At 42.6% G+C, this 23,049-nt stretch overlaps 1 long non-coding RNA gene across 1 annotated transcript; it reads left to right on the top strand.

Moving 5' to 3' along the window:
• The first annotated feature begins 20,245 nt into the window (after nt 1–20,245).
• LOC109179130 lies at nt 20,246–22,750 on the top strand. The gene is made up of 3 exons (XR_002053834.1): nt 20,246–20,476; nt 21,242–21,342; nt 22,324–22,750. It is a non-coding gene; the product is annotated as an uncharacterized LOC109179130 (long non-coding RNA).
• Nucleotides 22,751–23,049: the final 299 nt, after the last annotated feature.

The following is a 23,049-nucleotide window of genomic DNA, read 5'->3' as shown; positions in this document are numbered from 1 at the left end:
TCCTTCCATTCTTCCTCTTTAATTCTCCTACCAAGCTTCTGCTTCTTTCATCGCCTTCCCAGCCTCAACTTCAATCTGTAAGTAATGTCTTCCTCTTCTCATTCTTCTTCTTCCTCCCGCCGGCCGTCCTTTGACAACCCGGCGGGGACTTCTCCGTCGTCCGCCGCCTGGAAATGCCGGCGGACTTCCAGGCGGTGTCTTCTTCTTCCCTCTTAGCCCCTTCTTCTTCTGGGGCGGCCACTCCGATGAGCCCAGCCCCGTTAACTACGGTGGCGGCTTTGCCGGGCGGTGTTATACGGCCACGAGGCAAGTTTGACTCGGTTGTCCGGCCGTCCGGTCTTCCATCGTCGGCCACAGCGGCGGACCTAGATATGGCCCGCTTTCTGCTTGGCCCTTCGGCCATGGTCGTCGCGGCGGAGGGCCGGCCTATCCACGACCCGCCGGAGGGTTTTGTGGGTATCCATTTGCACTCGGTTGCATTCGGCTTCCGAGTGCCCCCACACCCATTTCTTTCGCTTCTCTTCCGGCATTATAACTTGGTCCCGGGCCAGTTAGTGCCTAACTCTCACCGACTCCTGACCAGCTTCATCAATCTCTGCCATTGGTGGAAGTGCGAGCCAGATTTGGACCTATTCCGGTACCTCTTTACCGTGAACAAGGTCGGCTCTCACTCGCCCGGCTTTATCCAAGTCGCCGCCCGTCCGGGACGTCAACTTTTCGAGGGGTTGTCCGACTCGATAAAGGAGTGGAAGCCCCTTTATTTCTTCGTTCGACCTCGCTCCTCTTCCTTCACCTTTCCGACCCTTTGGCCGGCGACTCTTTTCAAGCCCTGCTCTCGGCGCGCCGTCTTTACGGAGGATGCTGTCATGGGCGGCGACTTCTTGAAAGGCTTCGGGCCGTACTCCGTTAAGTACTGGTCTCGAGTCCGGGCCATGGCCAAGCATGGCCTTCTGCCGGAGGGCGCCGCCACCATAGGTAGCGTCTCTTTCCTCTTCCTTCTCGTCTTGCTTTTGGTTTTCCACGGGAACACTCACAAGTGAGTGTATTTCTTTTACAGGTCCGTACGACTCCGATACCTCCAGCTCCGGCGAAGCAATCGAACCGACTCCTGAGATGGCAAATAGGGCGGAAAAGATGAGGCGTCGCCTGACGCAACGCTCCACGGGTACGGCCGCTGCGTCCTCTTCTCAGTCATCGCCGGCGGTCCGGCCGACTCCTCCATCTTCCCACAACGTGGTCGACCTCACACCTTCGCCCGTGGTGTCGCCCAGTCGGCAGCCGCCTCCTCCCTCTACTGAGAGCCCGAGTTCTAAGCGGCCTGCTGAGCCTACGGAGGGGCCGGCTCCAAAGAGGATCAGGCTGTGCCACGAGGTGGACGAGGACGCCCAAATCTGGATGGGCACCACCTCCGTTCGCAAGTGGTGCAAGGATGTCCTTTTGCCAAAGGATGTGGAGTCGACCCGTGCTCTTGGCGACGGGTTCATCATCGAGGCTTTGCTCCGGCAGTCGTATCGCGTAAGTGTCACTCATTCGGCCTTTCCCTCTGTTTACTCTCTTTTCTTTTCTTTTCTGTTCGACTGACGGCTGGGTGTGCAGGACCTCGCCCTCCAGATGGAACTGGGCAATCGGTTCCAGGGCTTTAGGAACGATATGCGGGCCATGACCGCCAAGCAGCGCCAGACAGAGGAATCTCTTCTGGAAGAGCAGGCGAAGCAACTCAAGACGGTGGAGGTGCACAACGCCGAGCTGCTGAGGGTCACCCGTCAATGGGAGGAGGAGAAGGGCAAAGTGGCCACGATCGCCGCGACTTCCGTCGCAGATTATAAGAAGTCGGCGGCCTTCGAGGCGGATGTGCAGGCGGCGGTGGCAGCTCGAAGGAGAGAGGTGGCCAAGGAGTGGCTGGCGACCCCGGAGGGCGATGACTTCCTCCTCGACCTGGGCGAGCGAGATTACCGTCTCGGCTTCCGCGAGGCGCAGATGGAGATTCATGCCACCTTGTTGGCCCGCGATCCTTCGTTCACTCCCGAGAGCTGGGGCCTCAAGCCGGTGCTGGACGCTGATGGGCCGACTGCGCCTACTGACCCGGCGACTCTTCCTGTGGCGACGCCTCCAGAGCTTCCCGAGTCCCTTCCTCAGGCGGAGGATCCTTCCTTTGCTCCCCTTGCCGGACCATCGGCGGGGGCGCAAGTTGAAGGGGTCGCCGTCGACACCCCCTCCACTGTAGTCTAGGGTCTTTTTAGAATAGACCTTCTTTTGTAAGGGCTGGCCTCCTTATCGGCCGTATTTTAATAAAGAAACAGTTTTTTTCGTCTCTTTTCACGGAATTTGTCCTTGGGCTCTTTTAATATTGGCATTCTTCTAAGGCTTCGAACTATGCTTTTCCCTCGCCGAGCTCCTCAATCAAGGCGACTCTTTCACGCTTCCTCCGAGAAACGACTAAGGGCTTGGGCTCTTGTCTCCCAGCTCTTTCTCGCCGAGTCCCTTAGTCGAGGCGACTCCTTTCAGCTTTTTCTTTCGGAAACGACTAAGGGTCTGGCCCTTGTTTCCTATCTTTCTCTCGCCGAGTCCCTCAGTCGAGGCGACTCCTTTAGGCTTTTTCTGTTCTCAGAAACGGTTTAGGGTCAGTGCCCCGTTGTTTCTATATATACTTGCCGAGTCTCTCAGTCGAGGCGACTCCTTTTGGCTTTTTCACGGAAACGTCTAAGGGTCTGGGCCCTTGTTTCCTATCTTTCTCTCGCCGAGTCCCTCAGTCGAGGCGACTCCTCTAGGCTTTTCCTGTTCTCAAAAACGGTTTAGGGTCAGTGCCCCGTTATTTTTATATATACTTGCCGAGTCTCTCAGTCGAGGCGACTCCTTTTAGCTTTTTCACGGAAACGTCTAAGGGTCTGGGCCCTTGTTTCCTATCTTTCTCTCGCCGAGTCCCTCAGTCGAGGCGACTCCTTTAGGCTTTTTCTGTTCTCAGAAACGGCTTAGGGTCAGTGCCCCGTTGTTTCTATATATACTTGCCGAGTCTCTCAGTCGAGGCGACTCCTTTTGGCTTTTTCACGGAAACATCTAAGGGTCTGGGCCCTTGTTTCCTATCTTTCTCTCGCCGAGTCCCTCCGTCGAGGCGACTCCTCTAGGCTTTTCCTGTTCTCAGAAACGGTTTAGGGTCAGTGCCCCGTTATTTTTATATATACTTGCCGAGTCTCTCAGTCGAGGCGACTCCTTTTGGCTTTTCCACGGAAACGTCTAAGGGTCTGGGCCCTTGTTTCCTATCTTTCTCTCGCCGAGTCCCTCAGTCGAGGCGACTCCTTTAGGCTTTTTCTGTTCTCAGAAACGGTTTAGGGTCAGTGCCCCGTTGTTTCTATATATACTTGCCGAGTCTCTCAGTCGAGGCGACTCCTTTTGGCTTTTTCACGGAAACGTCTAAGGGTCTGGGCCCTTGTTTCCTATCTTTCTCTCGCCGAGTCCCTCAGTCGAGGCGACTCCTTTAGGCTTTTTCTGTTCTCAGAAACGGTTTAGGGTCAGTGCCCCGTTGTTTCTATATTTACTTGCCGAGTCTCTCAGTCGAGGCGACTCCTTTTGGCTTTTTCACGGAAACGTCTAAGGGTCTGGGCCCTTGTTTCCTATCTTTCTCTCGCCGAGTCCCTCCGTCGAGGCGACTCCTCTAGGCTTTTCCTGTTCTCAGAAACGGTTTAGGGTCAGTGCCCCGTTATTTTTATATATATACTTGCCGAGTCTCTCAGTCGAGGCGACTCCTTTTGGATTTTTCACGGAAACGTCTAAGGGTCTGGGCCCTTGTTTCCTATCTTTCTCTCGCCGAGTCCCTCAGTCGAGGCGACTCCTTTAGGCTTTTTCTGTTCTCAGAAACGGTTTAGGGTCAGTGCCCCGTTGTTTCTATATATACTTGCCGAGTCTCTGGGGACGATTGACTGCAACCCACGCACTTTTATTCAAATTTCTTGAAGTCTTTGAGTTCATACATGGCCTATCATGGGCTACTGATAAAACCTCTTCAAATGTGCGGCATTCCATATACGGTCTATAAGCTTGCCTTCCATGGTCTCTAACTTGTAAGTTCCGGCCCGAACTACGGTCGCGATGCGGTACGGTCCTTCCCACTTGACCGCGAGCTTGCCTCCTTCGGTGGGCTGGCTGGCTTGTCGATCCCGCAGCACTAGATCGCCAACCTGGAAGGTTCGCGGGCGAGTTCTGCGGTCGCGGTATCTTTTCACTGCCTGCTGGTACTCAGCCATTCCCGCACTCGCGGCTTCCCTTCTTTCTTCTAGAAAATTTTTCTCAATCTGCAGGCTCTCCTCATTTGCTGCGTCCGAGTAGGTGCGAACCCGATGGGTGGGTTCGACCACTTCGACGGGAACCTTGGCCTCAAAGCCGTATGCGAGCGAGAACGGACTCTCTCCCGTCGCTCGCCGCTGGGTGTGCGATAGGCCTAAAGGACTCGATCAAGCTCATCCGCCCAGTTTCCTTGGACGTCTTCGAGTTTCTTCCGGATCCCATCGACCAGGGTTCGGTTCACATTCTCCACCTGTCCATTTGCCTGGGGGTAGGCCACCGACACCTTGGTATGCTTGATACCGTGTCGGCGGCAGAATTCGGCGAACGCCTGGCAATCAAACTGTCGCCCGTTATCGCTGACGATGTGCTCGGGCAAACCGTAGCGACAGATCACCTTTTTCCACAGAAAACGTCGACACTGGTACTCGGTGATGGTAGCCAGGGGTTCCGCCTCGACCCACTTGGTGAAGTAATCGATGGCCACGACACAAAACTTCAATCCTCCCGGGGCGACGGGTAATGGTCCCAACAAGTCTATTCCCCATTTGGCGAAGGGAATGGCAGTGGTGACCGGTGTATAGAAGGTGGCTGGCCGAGTGTCTTTCCTGGCGAATGCCTGACAAACGCCACATTTGGACATCCGTTCAACGCAATCTCGCATCATGGTCGGCCAGTAATACCCTTGAACGACCAATTTTCGGGCGAGCGTGTGAGCACCCTGGTGCGCAGCGCAAATGCCTCTGTGGGCTTCGTCCATTACCTTCTCGGCCTCAGGCTTAAGTAGGCATCTCAACAAGGGTCCTCCGAACGACTGTTTATATAGGTCTCCGTCTACGATCCGGAAAGAGGGGGCTTTCCGCCGAACCCTTGCGGCGACTGATGGGTCAGCTGGCAACTCGCCTGTTTCCTTGAATCGCCGGATGTCATCTATCCAGAACATCTCCGGGTTTTTCTCTCGATTCCACCCTTCGATGCTTACTTGCTGGATATCTAGCGGCGCCTCTTCGACGCTCGGCCGACTTAGCTCCTCCTTCTGGCAAATCTTTATTAAGCGGTCCGGCACCCCTTCCAGGGCGATTTTAGACAAGATGTCGGCCTCTACGTTGTCCGCCCGGGATATGTATTCTATTTCATAAGCTTCGAACCCCTTCAACATCTTGTTGGCACATTCTTTGTACAACGCCATCCTCGCGTTCTTAGCTTCGCACGTACCCGAGATTTGCCCGACTACTAGTCGAGAGTCGGTTTTGACTCGTAGCCGTTCGATTCCTAGACCCTTGGCGAGTCGGAGGCCATTCAATACTGCTTCGTACTCGGCCTCATTATTTGATGCAGGGAACAGGTATCTTAGGGCGTAATACAGCCGAAATCCCTCCGGGGTGATGAGCACAACGCCGCCTCCGCAGTGCTGTCGACTTGATGCTCCGTCCGCATGCATCTCCCACCACTTGCCCGGGGTGCCCTCCGAGGCACGTTCCTTCTCCTCCTCGCTCGCCGTACACTCGACCAGGAAGTCGGCCAAAGCTTGGCCTTTTACGGAGGGCCTGGGTTGGTACTCGATCCCGTATTGAGTCAGCTCGACGGCCCACTTCACTAGCCGGCCGGAAGACAAGGGGTTCCGTAGTACATTCCCGAGTGGTTGATCCGTCAGGACCCGGACGGTATGGGCTTGGAAATAGGGCGCCAACTTGCGAACGGTGACCACCAAGGCATACACGATCTTTTCCAGGGCAGTGTACCGTGTCTCGGCAGCTTTCAGTGAGCGGCTTACATAGTAAACCGGGTGCTGGACTCGGTCCTCCTCTCGAACCAACACCGAACTTACCGCTTTGGCCGAGGCGGCGAGGTACAACAGTAAGGGCTCGCCCTCTTGGGGGGTAGACAGTACTGGGGGAGTCGACAGATATCGTTTTAATTCCTCGAACGACTGTTGGCATTCGGCGGTCCAAGCGAATCCCTCTTTCTTCTTCATGGCTTCGAAGAAAGGCACAGTCTTATCCGCCGATTTGCTCAGAAAACGGCTGAGGGCGGCCAGTCGTCCGGTCAAGCGTTGTAGGTCCTTGATAGTGGTAGGAGGCTGCATGTCGAGGATGGCTCGTACTTTCTCTGGGTTAGGCTCAATGCCTCGTTTGGTGACCATGTAGCCCAAGAACTTACCGCCCTGGACGGCGAACGCACACTTCTTGGGGTTCAGTCGGAGGTTATATTTTATCATTACTTTAAAGTAGTCGGCTAAATCCATCGCGTGCTTGTCCTCCTCTCGACTCTTGACGAGCATGTCGTCGACGTACGCGGCCATCGACTTTCCTAGCAGGTGGTGGAATAGCCGGGCGACCATTCGGGTGTACGTAGCCCCGGCATTTTTGAGTCCGAAGGGCATGACCCGATAGCAATACACTCCGTCCGGAGTTAGGAAGGCGGTTTTCTCCTCGTCTGCCGGGTGCATGAATATTTGATGGTACCCTCTGAAGGCATCCATAAAACTGAGCAACGCCGACCCGGCCGTCTCGTCGACTAGCTGGTCGATTCGGGGCAGAGGAAACGGATCCTTTGGGCACGCCTTGTTAAGATCTGTGTAGTCTACACACATTCGCCACGTCGGGGGCTTGGGCACAAGGACCACGTTAGCCAACCACTCCGGGTACTTGACCTCACGGACGTGTCCGGCTGCTAACAGCGTGCTGACTTCTTTCTTCACAAACTCCCGCCGATCGTTTGCCAAATATCGTTTCTTTTGCACGACCGGCCGGTGCTCCGGGTCTACGGCGAGTCGATGCGATATGACCGATCGATCTACGCCGGGCATATCTTCTGCGCCCCAGGCGAAGACCAGCCGATGCTCTTGGAGTACTCTCGTGATTTCCCCCTTTAACTTCTCCGAAAGGCCGACTCCGATTCTCACTCGCCTGCTTGGCTGCGCTGGGTCCACTTCAACTTCCTCTAGCTCGACGGCCGACTCCGGGCGTGGTATCACTGCTTTCTTAGGGGGCCTCTCGGTGATCTCATGGACCTGCATCCCACGCTTGCCCATACCTCTACATGCCTGCAGATAACAGTCGCGGGCGACCTTGCGGTCACAACGCACCGTTCCTATTCCGTTCGGCGTGCGGAATTTCAGGCACAAATGTTCGATTGAGATCAGAGCCCCAAGATCTTCCAAACCCGGGCGGCCGAGTATGGCGTTGTGTGAGCAGGCTAGATCGACCACGATGAACTTCATGCTCAACTGCTGCATGTTCGGATAGCTGCCGATTTCCACAGGAAGAGTGATGGACCCTTCCGCCTCCACCGAGTCCCCGGTGAAACCGGCGAGAGGGGTATTCACGAGCCTGAGCTGTTCTCGGGTCAGCCCCATCTTGGTAAAGGTCTCCAGGTACAGTATGTTGACGCTGCTCCCGGTGTCGACCAGGATTCGGCGGACGACCACACCGTTGATGTCCATGGCGATGACCAACGCGTCTCGATGCGGGGTTTCCCCGGCTGGCAGGTCTTTATCGGTGAACACGATGGGCTCCCGACATGTCTTTTTGGAGCTCTCTTCTCGACCATAGACTGTTCCGACGTATAGCTGCCGAGCCCAGGCTTTTCGGGTGTTCGCGGAATCGCCGCCTTCTGGCCCGCCGACTATCATGTTAATGACCGGCTTCTGGCGCCATTGGGCTTCGTCCTCTTCGGAAGCCGGCTGCTTGCCTCGACTGTTTTCCGAGCTGGCGACGGGTCCCTCACCTCCTTGACCGGTCGACCTTCGCTTCCATTGGTTAGAGGGCGGTGTCCCTTGCTGGATGATCCCCTCCATAATCTTCTTTAGATAGTAGCATTCTTCTGTGCTGTGAGTATAAGATTTGTGATAGCGACAATATTTAGAAGTCTTACCCGTATCCTCGTCCGCTGCTCGGTCGTCCATCGGCTGTACTTCGCGGACTGGTCGCTCTGGAACCGGTCGATAAGTGCGAACGACGGGTCGGTCATACGGTCGCCTGACCTCGGGTCGCCGGGCGGCATCAGAACGCCTTTCTCTCGTTTCCACCCGCGTCCTTTTTCCGCTGGCTGACCCACCGACCTCGCGCTGCCGTTTATGCTTCATGGCCTGCTCTGTGTTGGCCCTCTTATTGGCCATCTGGACAGCCTCCGCGTATGTCGCCGGGCGGTTGTCCCTTAGATCTCGGTACAGCTGTCCGGATTGCAGAGATTCAATGAAGAAGGTGAGCGCTGTTTGGTCCTCCACCTCTTCTATCGACTGGATCTCCTTCTGCCAGCGAGCAAGATAGGCTTTCAAGGACTCGCCTTCATCCTGATGGATGTCGCCTAAGTGCGTCAGATCCTTCTGTGGCTTGATGTTAGCGGCATAGTGGCTCATGAAGCGGTCTGCCAGTTCTTCAAAGCTGTGGATCGACCCTGGGGGCTGACTTACAAGCCATCTTTGGGCGGGCCCCTTCAGCGTAGGTAAGAAGGCACGGCACATGACCGGATCTCGCACTCCTAGGACTTGCATCTTAGCTTGGTAACTCAATAGATGTTCTCGCGGGTCGCCTGATCCGTCGAATGTGGCTTGCTCCGGGAACTTAAAGTCGCCCGGTATCTTGAAGGCCATGACCTCGTCCGAGAAGGGCAGGGCGGTTAGCAACGTACGCCCCGGGGATTTGGCTTTTCCCTCCATCCGTTCTCTTAGATTTCGTACCTCTTGTACTAGGTTGGCCACTTCGACCCTTTCCCGGGTGCGATTTCCCGTGGATTCCGTGCTTTCGCCGACTTCAGACTCAGCCGGTTGGGCAGGGTTGCGAGGGGGTTGCTCCACGCGGCGAGTCTCAGTCCTGGCCCTTTTGGCTCGGCTCTTTTCTCGTGCAGCTTGTCGGTCGCGGACGACTAATGGGGCACAACTGGGCTCCCTCCGGCCTAATCGCTCTCTTGCCGACCGACGTCCGATGCTGGGACCCAGCCGGGAATGAACGGATTGCACCGGCTGACTTTCAGCCCGTCGGCTAAATTGCCGGTTGTCTGGCCTCTGAGGCGGTCGCAGCTCGCGTTGCTGCTGGCGAGTGATGGACTGTTCTCTCACTCCTAGACTTGCTTCCGCACAGGCGCGTCCGATTGCACGCAACTGCTCCGGGGTGAGCTTCACTTGAGGTAATTGCGGGTTTCTCAGCGGCGTCGGCGGCGGTGTCGTCTCGTTTTCATGGCTTCGGGCATTTGTCCTATTCAGCTGGTTTCTCAAGTCGGCCTCCCGTCCGTTGTCTTGACGGCTCGACTGTTCCTCGCTTCCTGCCATATCTGGAATTTGCCTGATTCAACTATTGTTCCTCGGACTCGCCTCACTCAAGAGGACACGTGACTCTTCGTTTCGATCCCCACAGACGGCGCCAGTGATGGTTTTTGGGTTTTCGGGCCCAAGGAGGTCCAACACAACCTTAAGCTGGTGGATACACCTTTCACAAAAGGGTTCGAGTCTTAGTAAAATATGATGCTTAATAGTACTTGTCTATTCCCTCTCCGGGTTCTTGAAATCTGCCTCATACAATGGTGGATGAGCCCTTTTTATAGTGGCTCCTCCTCTACCGTCTTAAAGGCTCATGATGGCCGACTTAAAGGGTACATTCAATGCGCCGAGCCGTTGGGCGACGTTACAAACTCTGCCAACGGCCCTCTTTGGCTAGTAACTGGCGGACCGAGCCCGGCCTTTAATGCCTCAACGGCTCCTTCTCTTAACTGTGTTGAAGGCTCCCTCAACGGCTCTCTGGACCGAGTCCTCTCCTAGGTCGGGCCTGGGCCGACTCCTCGTCCCCGTTTGGTATTGGGCCGTCCTTCCGGTCTCTGAACTGGGCCTCCCTCTTTGGACCTGGGCCGAGTCCTGGACTCGGCCCATGCATTCCTTCTGGGCCTCTTTTCTTGGGCCGGGGTTCTCACCCCATCAATATTTTTTTTTTTTTTTAAATTTTAATTATAGTAATTATTCGGGGACGGGGCAGGGAGTGTATCCCCCTTCTCGTTTTCGTTCTTCGAAATTTTTTGTCATCCCTGTTTTCGTCGGGGACGAGACAAATTACCATCCCTATTTAGCAACGATGCCATTCCATTAAATATAAATTTCGAAGAACGAAAACGAGGCATCCTAATCATCACAAACTTGTTGGTAACCTATTAAAACTTGTTGACAACCTACTAAAAATGCTAATTGCACATTTTTTGTAGGTCATGGATCAATTTGGAGCTTATTCGAGTTTGATGGCTTAATTGCTATCCCCCAAATAGTTCAATGGCCTATTTGTACCTTTTTTTTTTAAAAAAAAAAAAAATCCTTTTATTATTATTATTATAAAAAGATTGCGTTTTGGTAGGGTCTTATTTGTTTTAAGAATGGGCCACACAAAACTAAAACCGGCCTTGAATTGGTTGATCATTCAGTTTGGTTGTAACTTGTAACCACATAAGGTTTCAAGTTTATATAATTCTCCGTGTGAATTGTCTATTGATATTCTTGGTATGAATTAATAATTGGTTTTGGTATGAGTAATATAATCTAGACTCAAGATGTTTTTAGTGCTTGAATAGAGCTTTTTATGGTGTTCTTAAACTACTATAATACTTAGCTTGCTCTTTCCTTTTTTTTTTTTTTTTTTTTTTTTTTTAATTTACAGATTTATTTTCCAACAAATTCTTATATTACTTAATCATTTCACATACATACATACTAGTGCGCTACAAAAAATGTTACGTTGTGCACTTAAACATTGATAAAGTTTTTCGGTGATTATTTAGTTAAAATTTCAACATAATCTTTCTAGTATTCTCGAGAATTAAGTCTACCGCCAAATTCTCTCTTCTTTTTGAGTATATGTAATAGCTTGACTTTAAAGCTTAATGAAACTAATCCGCCTTTTATTTTAGCCTTTAAAAAGAAATTACAATAATTTTTAATGATTCAAATTTCCTCATACAATTGGTCAAAATATACAACTGTAGACTACTTAAAAAACGTGTGTTGTCCTAACCGGAGGAATGCAAATTAAAGCTTGTTCGATATGAGAAATGAGAATGGAAGGTCCTTCATATGTTCATGAATTTAATTGCACTATACCTGCATGGGCAGCTCAACTGGTTATAGAGATGAAAATTTGGAAAAATGACTAGAGATCGATTATATTCTCACCAGCGACAGAGTGGGAGCAACCTCTCAAAGTGAGGGGGGTTTCTTGTGCGCATTGAGCAAAGGTCTAGCCTTTGTGGTTCATGTTCAGTTGAGTTACTGGGGTTCAGCCTTTTGAAAGAATGAATTTAATTGCACTACTAGTTAAAAATGAGTGTTAATCGCTAAATTTATTGTACATAATTTATTATCAACTAAATGATTTTTCGATATCATCCTTAAACACAGCTAGAACACACACACACATATATATATATATACAATTATAACGGAAGACATAATGGAGTCATTAATCTCCTGACCATTACATAATCAATAGAAATAATGTCCATATTAAATAAAGTTTATAACACTCCCCCTTTGGACATTATTTTTCCACGATCTTGCCTCATTAAAAACACTAGTAATCCACCCGTGCGTTGCACGGTGTGAATATATATATATATATATATATATATAAAATAATAGTGTACAACATCTAAACTATAAAATCAAATATTAATAATATATTGTAAATAACAAACAATTAATAATATAATAGTTTTATAGATTATTAAAGACCTCTTTATATACAACATTTGACGTTGAAAAAATATACTTTCCATTGTCGTAACAAATAAGTAACTTAAGATCATTGGGATTGCTAACTCTAGACAAAGCAATATACAGTTGTCCATGAACAAAGACTGATTTTTTCAACAATAGTCTAACCGTAGAAAGCATTTGACCTTGACTCTTGTTTATTGTCATAGCATAAGACAACATTACTGAAAATTGTCTTCGTTGAAACTTTAAATGGTAGCCTTAGGTCTGACAGTGTAAGCGACAATAGTGGAATTGATATAATTAAAATAAAAAATAATTCATAATTTACATTTACATTTTCACTATAAAATGAAAATTTTAAAAAATAATTTAATAATTTAATTTAATAATATATATATGCCTAATAAGTAGCCCAATTGGGTTAACAATCCACAATATAATTCATAAGCCCAAACCAAAACCCAAGCCCACAAACAAATTAAGTCAAAAAATTGATCCATCAGACAATATTGCATCTAGCCTTCTGGAAACTTCAGATAATATTGCACCAATTTGGGAAAGCAAGTCCTTCGATTAATATTTAATCGTGAGAAATTAAAGAGATCATTTCTCAGTAATTAGCAACCAAACTCCGTTCAGACAACATTGCATCTACCCTTCTCGACACTCTTTCTAGCATTCTGGAAAGTTCACCACCACACATGCACCGCAGATTTTCTTGAACCCTTGCTCTTGTAGCTCGTAGCTCGATCTCGTTTCCTCACTATGTAATCGGTTCAAAATTCCTTCCAATTACAAACAATAAAAAACCTAACTCTCTTTCAATTTTCTCGGCTCTGTGTTTTCTCTGTATATCCTCTCAAGCCTGTTCACCGATGCTCGTTGAATCCGTTTGTGAAGGAATTTGCTCATCAACCCCATGCGTTACGACAGGAATGGCGAGAAGTTGATTAGATTCGGCTCCTCTGCAACTAAAGAAGCAAGGAAGAAGAGGATGCCGCGGCAAAGAACACTCTCTAGCCATCATTTTCACTACCTCTGGCATTCGAAGTAATCGGTTCACACATGCAGTAGCCATCGAACAGGAACCACAACTTGTATATGGTAAAAATCATATTTTTCTGATTTTGTAGTTATTAAATTATGTGGTTGTTTCTACATAAATCTATGAATCAATTTTAAGAAGATTATACACTTTTCTTGATTTCAAGTGAAGGTAAGGAAGTGTAGAGATCATCCAAAGATGGCGTTCTGTGTAATTTGGACGGTCTAGATTAGGTTTTGAATATAAAGTATGTGATCCTGATTCAATTCTTAAAACTGTTTGCACCAATTTATAATTTATATTTTTTTTTTTGCTATTACTGCTGCTTTGGGGTTAAATTTTTCGTTTATTGATATGAAACTGCTGTCCATTCAAATTAAATTTCTCTTTGTAAATTTTTTTTTTTTTTGCTGTTAAGTTGAGGTTTTTCTTTGATTTCTTGTATAAATATTTAGTTTATCCAATGGATTATTCGTGTTTGGTATTGAGATTTGATATGACTTGGAAGCATAAGATGTAGCTGTTTCCCTCATTCTTCCGCATAGAGATAGTTCAGGTCTATTGTTCTAAAGATTCATTATATTTCTGTAACTTATATTTTGTGTGATTTTTGCTTATATAGCAGGTTTTATACTTGGTTCATTGAAACACAACAGAAATATATTGCTAAGGGGTTCACTAATGAGGTAACTTCCATATCTGAAATCATCTTACATATATGATTCCATTTATTCAGACTTTTCTACTTAATGTAGATGTTGAACTGATAAAGAACACTGAGATCTTTAATGACATGTAAGTAATGCATTTTACAACTTGACTGGCAGGTGGCAGACATCCTTAAGGAGGACTTATGGCCCAATTCTTTAAAATATTTTAATAATGTAAGTCTTAACTCTTCTGTGGTCACTTTGTAAATTTTGGTTTTTTGCTGTTAATTTGAGTTTTTTTTTTTCTTTTTCAACTTGTTAGTATATGATGGTTTGTTGACTAATATGTGTATGTGTTATGTATATCTAACCAAAGATAATGTCTATTTGGCCTCGCAGCAAATGGCAATTTAGGTGCTTTATGTTTTTTTTTTTTTTTCTGAGTTCTTAGTCTATTATCATTTGTTGAGTAATATATGTGTTTCTGTAATCTATATCAAACTATATTACATGGTAATGACTGTATGTCTAAGTGTAAAATATGAAAGTGCTAACAATTTCTTCACAAAACGTTCTCAAAGTGGGTTGTTTTTTTTTTTTTTTTTTTTTTTTTTTTTTTTTTTTTTTTTTAAGTTATCCGTGATGATTTGTTGACTGAAGATAGTATCTATTTGGCTAGGAAAACATAGAATTCAAATTAGCATTGGATTACATTACAATTCGATAATAGCTTGCAACGGAAACAAAGCCAGTTTCCAAAATCCAAAAACAAAACCAGCCTGCTAGACCTATTCAGCATACTATTTAGCTGAACCTTAAGATTAGAGTTCAATCAATACAGTGATCAGAACATACCCGGGCAAAATAAACATTAGGGCAGAATAACAAAAACATTGAACTTAGTCTTAGTGCAAGCCATTTTCAAAATATTGCCTTTACTCCTACTGAAATTACTTTTCTTTCTTCACAACAACCTCCTTAGGTTTCTTTGAACTTCCAGCCTCATCAAAGTCTTTCATTAGACATCTCTTAAGAAGAACAGCTACAACCTCAACACCTAGATCCTCAGGAATTTCATCAACCCCAGCACATTGCTCCTGCTCAAAGTCTTCAGAAACATCATCCAACCCAACACACTCTTCATCATCACTCACAAACACCTGCAAGTTGAAAAAAACATCCTTAACAATTAGGTACTAAATGTTTGTCAGTTACAAATCCATTCAGCTTCTATTTTATATATGTACCTCACAGCTTTGCCCAACATCCAAAGAACCACCTATCTCAGTTGATACCATCTCAAATGGGCTGCAACCTAACAAACCCGAGCAGTGCTGTGTAAGCACTGCCTCATCCCTACAAACACTGAGCACAATGAACGCAGAGTAATAACTCTTTACTTGGTCCTTCTTCATAGCTATGCGGAATAACATAGACATCCCACGCAAACGTCCTAGCTCCGGTGGAATAGAGTTATTACCCTAGGAAAATTAAAGTAGACCTACTGTGTCAAGATTTAGCATAAAAAATCAGCTAAGAAGATTAAATAAAAAAATTACATACCCCAGGATAGTTATCCTTTAAATCACCAGCTGCTATACCAACCAATTCAGCACATTCACAATCCCATATAAGCATAGGAACATCTCCAGTATCATCCGCAGCACGAACTATCAGTCTATACCTCACAACTCCTTCTTGTCAATAGTTCTTACACCCAGCACAGTAGAGCATTCCACCACTTTCAGAGAGCTTTTTCTTGCAAGAATTAGTCTTGCAAGAAATATAGTACCAATCACATAGACTCTCAACACCAACAATTCGGCCGACTACCCAATACTCCCCCAACTGCTCATGAAAACACAATAAACCTACAGTTACTCCAAGCCATATATGCTAACCTAATAAATTGTTAAAAGCATCCATCTATATTACCTAATTTTATAGGGATTTGAACCCTAGATCTTTACCATCAAGCCATTTGCTTATTCTTATTTCTTATCAGAACAGTATGGAATCTGCAAGTACTATTTTTGCCTTATTAATCTTTGTTTCTGCTATTGGACAGTAAGACATGCAACCATGAAAAAAGATTTGCTTATTATTCTTTCTTACTCCTTTAATGCAGGCAGTCAGCCGATATTTGCTGCCTTCTTTTAAGGTAAACCACAGGCCTTCTGGGTTCCCATTCTCAGGAATGTGAAGATAGTATCTAGATATATATGCAGATAGAATTTTATTAAAAAACTAATGATGAAAGTCAATCACAGATTTGTAAAATAGAATTACATATTTAATATATAGCTACAGGAAAGAACAAAATTTGTCACTTCGAACAATAACATTTATTGCTGATTTTAATTTCTTTCAATTGCATAATTTTTAATAGAGTTAACATATATTTCTACTTCAAAAAAATGGTGCAGATTTCACACACAGGTAAAGCAAATCAGGAACATATTGTAGATGAAATATTAACTCAATATTTCATAGACTTTGAATATACAATAGCAGGTATGCTTCCATTGTACCTTTATCTTCAACATCGTGTTTTCTTTTTCCACATATGATAGTTGACCCCGTCAATTTCTTCATTGTTCTTGCAATCTTAACTATGAACTTACAAAACTATTGTTTGGGAATGAATATAGAGGGTAGATCTTTGTCTCTTAAATGACATGTATATATAGATACCAACTTTTAGAGAATTGAAAATTCACTATCAAATATTAGTATATTAGAGTCAAAGCTTACCATCAACAATTCATGCCCAGTAGTAGGGCTAGATACTTAGGTGTATGAAAAAAATAGTAAAATTGTGTAACTTGTATTGTACTCAAAGAAATCTGATAACTTTATTTTGTACTTTTAAAAAACAAATAAATTATTTAAATATTATGTCATATTTTAATACTTTATTATTATAATAAGGAATATATATTACCTTCTATCAAATTTCAATTTATAATAAATTATTACTCACAATTATAATAAGTATATATATATATATATATATATATATATATATATATATATATATTTATTGCAATTATTTAACCCAACTTGCAATATCATTCTCCCAATCAGCTTTATTTTCACCCAAGTAGTTTGTGAAAGGCTTCTAGCCCCAAGGACACTTCACATGATTCACAATTGTAGCAAATGCTGACATTGACTGCAAATAAACAACAGTAATGTATCAATAAAAGAAATTTAAAAGTGTCTAAATCTCTTTCTCAGAACAGATAGTGTTGGTTAACCATTTGGGGCATCTTAACCATGAAAAACTATACCAAATTTGATGGGCACTTGACCCATCCCCTTGTGTAATTCCGATCACACACACCATGTAAATGTAGTGAAGATGTCTCAAAACTGTGATTAACACATAGCTATAACAGGTTTCGTTGGAAAGCAAATAAGTAACCATTTCTTTTGTTCAAGAAAATGAAATTAACTTACCTTGTACTTGTCCAAGTTTTTGAGGTAGATTGTTAGTGCTCCATGCCCACCTATTGAGTGTGACCATAGATGGATGCCCTTGATGTATCAAGGTGCAGAAAGTGTTCAGAAAGAAGTCCAGCCAACTCCTTAACAACATAGTCAGAAAAATCCTGCACCTACTCCATTAAATTCATTAATAATCTAACTTTCTTATTTTTGTCTCTTAATACATTTCTTTAATGATTTCTACTTTTTATTTATATCTCAGCAACTGCCCATTCACTACAGAAAGATTAGCAAGCCATGCAGTAGATGAGACAAATATTGAAGCTAAATATTGACATCTAGATCATTTGGTAAGTAAAAACATGGCACTTTTATCTATTACATCGCGACAGAACGTAATTCGTAATTCGTTGCCGTTTCGCGACAGTTTTTGCGACGGAACGCATTTCGTTGCGATAATGCAACGGAAATGGTGACGGAATTACATTCCGTAGATTTTTTTGGCGCAAAGTGAGAAAAAAACCTGCAAAATCTTGGCGCCCAAATTTTGGTGACAGATTTTGCGACGGAATGGTGTTTCGTCGCCAAATTGGCGACAGAAAATGCAATGACTAATATATTCGTCGCGGTTTTGCGACAAAATTGGCGACGAGAGTGAATTTCGTTGCGATTTTTTGCGCAAAGTGGGAAATACTCCCGCATAATCTTCGCGCCAATGAATTGACGACGGAGGATGACGACGAAAATTGCGACGATCATTTTTTCGTCGCGAAAATATTTAATTTTTAAAGTAAATTTTATTTTCGCTATAGAATAAACGACGAAATCAATTCCGTCATCAATATGTTGACATAGTGACGATAGAAAATGCGACGCCCAACATGTCTGTTGGGCTATGGCGATGGAATCGGCAATAGAACTCATTCCGTTGCGAGTGTTGGTGCAAAGGGGGGAAGTGACGTCTAAGGTTGGCGACGAAAATTGCGATGACCGTTTGTTCCATTGCGAAAATATTTAACTTTTTAAGTAAAGTTTATTTTCGCTACAGAATGAAACACACAGAATCAATTCTATCACCAATATGTTGACATAGTGGCAACAAAAAATGTGACGGTCTACATATCCGTCACACTATGGCGATGAAATCGACAACATAAATTAATTTTATTGTGATGTTTGGCTCAGAGATATTTGACGACAGAGGGTAACGACATGAATTGCGACGGTCGTTCGATCCTTCGCAAAAATATTTAACCATTGACCAAACAATTAAGCACACTTATATTCTTATTATACACTTATTGTCACAACCAAAACTTTTACAAATGTCAAACATTTTAATGTTAGTAATTCATTCAAATAATTAAAAATAAATAAATAAAAGTGATGAATTACTCTAAAATGCTCTGGTAAACGGAGGCTTAGTTAATGAAGTGAAGTAATAAATACAAATAGAAGACTTAGTAGTGCATTACTTGGTGTCCATTTAGTATTAAGTTTGAAGTAGGCAACATTTGGGCCAACTATGCAGCCATCTAGATTTTGCGGCAAATAAAATCTGCAAAATAAAATTTTATTCATGCTTAAATTATCACAACATATAATTAAAATGAAATATCACTTTCAATCCAACTTTACTATTTTCATTTTTCTTATGGATTCTATTTTTTATTTTTTTTCGTTTTTAGAAAACGATTATACACTTCATTCTACTTTTACATCTTCAATTATTGCACTATCTTTTCGGCCTCTCATCTATATATTTACATATTTTAATTTTCTTGTTGGACATTAATTTAATCATGCAATGCACGTATTATAAATTTATAACTAGTGTGTGTGTGTCTGTGTATTTTTTTATTTGACCGTTAAACAAATTTTCACCGAATTGTGCACACACACCTAAAGATAATAATTAAAGTTTATGTGAATATTTAAATATAATAAGATTTTAATCATACACAAATATGGAAAATAATTAAATATTTAATTTTTCTCAATTAATTATTTGGAAAGTATATATTTTGTAATCATTAATCCAAAATGACGCCGTTTTATAATTTATACATATACATACACACACACACACACACACACACACACACACATATATATATATATTACGGAGTATAATTTAAAAAATTAATCCTTTAATAATTAAAATTTAAAATTATAATCCAAAATCCCTAATAGAGTGTATATAATATTGTAATTTAAAATATTAACTCTTTCTACATCTACAAATTTAATAAGAATCAATAAAGTTAGACACTTTAACATTAACTAAATACATATCGGTGAATTTTGAAAATTATTTTCTTGCACTTTTTTAAAAATAAATTTAGGTTAAGTTTTTTTTTTTTTTTTTTTCGTTTAATTATTCTTCTTTTGATTATTTAGAACAAGACAATATTTCAATTATGCTTTTGCATTATTGGAATGATTTAGGTCATTATTGTATTAATATTTTTTGTATGTATTTCTATAATGGTACAATTGTACATTATTTTATAAATATTGTACTATTATTTTTTTAACGGACAAAATTGTTCTTATATCATTGTCAGACATGCGCGACCTAACTACAAAGTTGTGGATCAGAAATACAACTGAACATGAACTCTAAACGGTAGGACCATTGTCCAAAGAATTGACAATGCCCATATATATAGCAACGCAAATCTAAAACTTCTTACACCAAAATTTTATTGCATGACGTTGTCCTCTATGCTACCACCAGTAACCCAATTGCACATGACGCACTACCAATAAAGAAGAAGAGTACAAAATACTGAATATGAAGACAATGATAATTCTACCCAAAAGAAAATTAAGAAGACTTAGAGAAATTCAAACCAAAAGTAGATTTATTTAGACTATTATTTTTAAACTAAATATTAAGACTAGCGTTATTATAAAGTTGCCAAAATTTATTTTAGTAACAACTATAATCAACCTTTCCTCTATTATCTTATCATATACTTTGAATTACTGATTTAAATAAACAAATTCAAAATTCAATTAACTATACATGAACATATCTTATATAATCTTAATTGATATACTTTTGAAGTACTTATTTAAAAATAATGAGACATTATCTCATTCCCAAACTATTACCAAATCCTAATTTTCTAAAATCTAAGTGAAACCCAAAATCAAAATCCTAAGAGACAACTCCGAATTTCCGGCGACGCTACGGATCGTGCCTCCCTGCTGCGATCTGCGTCGCTCCTCCAAAATTTCCGGCAACACTTTGAATCATGCCTCCTGCTTCAGTTCTGCGTCGCTCCTCCTGCTACGACGCTGAGTCTCTGTTGCGACGTAACTCGCTGCTGCCGACGCCGACACCGCTTGTAAATCTAGGTATTTCTTTGATTTTTTGACTGAAATTGATATTTTGGTTTGGTAGTATCTTTGATATCTTTGGTATTTTTATTTGGTTGTGATGAATGTATGAAACAAGTTTGTTTATTTCATATTTTTGTTTACCATCATTGGTGTCTGTAGTTTGTGGTTGTTGAATGAAACAAGTTGTGTTATCTTTGCTCCAAATCCTGTTATCTCTTCCATGATTGCATAACTAATAATAACAAAAACCTGAGAAAAATTTTAACCTATGTATCCCTAAATCATTGACCAAAGACCAAAGACCAAAGACCAAAGATTATGGTTTTCCCATGGTTTTCCCTGTATTCTTCTCCTTTTTCTGAACATTATCAACCTTGGCCTCTCATTTTTCTCATTCATGTACTTTTCTGAATATTCATATTTACATGCTCCTATTCTTGTTTTCATAGCAAGTGATTGCTTTCATCCACTGAGAAGAAAAGTGGATGTCAAAATCCATGAGAATTGCATCTATCTGCTGAAAGAACATTAATTAGCTAGGATGAGAGGTTGCTGTTATTCTGCAAGAAAGCCCCTGCTCCATGGATACCCTGTAGTTTACTATGTGGGTAGTCATTCGGATTATGATGCTACTTAATGTGATCTTTTTATCTTTTCACTTGAGTTCAGTATTCTTGTCTATGGTATTCTCTATAAATTTTAACTTAGCAGTCATGATTTCTTAATATTAGAGATCTTCTCTACTGAATTTAACATTGAAATTACAATTTCTTCTTGCAGTGCCCACCATGTTCAGAGGAGCGTGACTCTTTGACATCAAATTTAAGGTAGCAGGCTTGGACTTTGCATTTACAGAGAGCACTGATGTTTACCACACCAAGGTAAGACATTAGACTTTGGATTCAAAAACAACAGGGGAAATTAAATTTTAATCTAAATTTTGACTAATACTTCTAATATTTTTTTCTTCTGATTCTCTGCCTTAAACATCTATATTTGTTTGTACACTTATTCTCTGTAACTTGTATGAATTTGCGATTATAATTTAAAACAAAGGTAAAGTTGTGCAAATGAGATGTTCCAAGTAGGCACTGCATTTGCTTTCAGACCAAGTTTGGTCCTGCATACCTAAGCATCAGTTGTTGAAACTAAGAAGCAGCTCTATGGGCTTTGTTTTGAGAATCCATAACTAAAATTGTAATGTGAATGAGTTTAATGCTTATTGTGTATGGACCTTTTATTAGCTTGAATAATGCAATCACACATATTAGGGAAGTGGAAGCTGAATTAAATATATCTGATCAATAATGTATCCTATTCAGAGGCTAGATATACATAAATTAGAGCACAGATATATTTCATATTGCCATGATATACTTTAACAGTGGTGATGCTTTTATATTATGCCTAATTGTGCTCTTAGAGTCTTAGGGCCATTTTCTGGTTTATTTCTGTTATGTGTCTTTGTCTGAATTTCCTAGATGGTGAATCCATACTCCCCATGCAAGGAAGCAATAATAATTAATTTGTAAAGAATAATACTTTTTAATTCATTATTCATAAAATGCTAGATGTGCATTTGTTATTTAATCTAGTTATGAATACTGGTGATTCTCTATTGTTATGCAAACAGGAATCACTGACTTGCTAATGTGTTCTGAGATCTTGACTACCCTTTTAAGTATGCTTTTGTCTCATCAGCTAACAGAACTGACTTGTTAATGTGTTCATGCACTTCCAATCAAAGGTTCAGTAAGATAGAAGGCATTCTGCAATTTCTACTAGCCACTACAAATAGTTAAGCCACATTCATCTCTGATTTATTATGTTCTTTAATCTGAAACTGTTCTTTACTTAATCAGGTGGATTGATCCTCTTAAAGCTAGACATTGGTGCCCCCCTCCAGTATGTTGTGACAGCATCTTTTCTCAGCAAACTGTACATTGACTATCTTGAGCTTCTGCATAGGTACCATGACAGTTGTAACAGTGTTGTGTTTGCTCTACCAAACTTGAGTGATTTCCCAATGTCACGGGTAAGACAGCAACCTCAGACCATGCAAATTGCAAGTTCTGCAAGATACATAACAAACAAACATGCTGTTGCAGTTGATATTAGGATTCAATCCGAGGAGCTTGTCCAATGTTAGGTTGAACTCCGTTGCAACACCCTCATAAGTATCACTGCCTTATGCTCCAACGGCACTATTCCAATTTAGAGTTGTACTTTGTGAACTATTTAGACTTCATGATTTGATTTGAATGAACACCAATGAATTTTACAAATTATATTGCATTATAGTTTTAATAGAGCTTTTGTTTATAAATATAATTGCATATTAACATTTTAAATAAAAGCATTAGAATTTTAACAAAATAATAATAATTACCAAAATATTTTTTTTAAAAAATACTTTAGCAGAACCGCGACGGAATTTTGTGACGGAAGATGAAATTTGCAACGGAAATGTTAGCGATGGAATCGCGATGACAATTATTTTCGTTGTTATATTTCACGACGGTAATAGGCGATGAAAAATGAGTTTCGCAACGGAATATTTTTTCACAAAATGGCTACGGAAGGTAATA

Source organism: Ipomoea nil, unplaced genomic scaffold (assembly GCF_001879475.1).
Source record: "Ipomoea nil cultivar Tokyo-kokei standard unplaced genomic scaffold, Asagao_1.1 scaffold0877, whole genome shotgun sequence".
Taxonomy (NCBI): Eukaryota; Viridiplantae; Streptophyta; class Magnoliopsida; order Solanales; family Convolvulaceae; genus Ipomoea; species Ipomoea nil.
The sequence above is the reverse complement of the archived record's forward strand: the minus strand, read 5'-3'. Positions and strand labels throughout refer to the sequence as shown.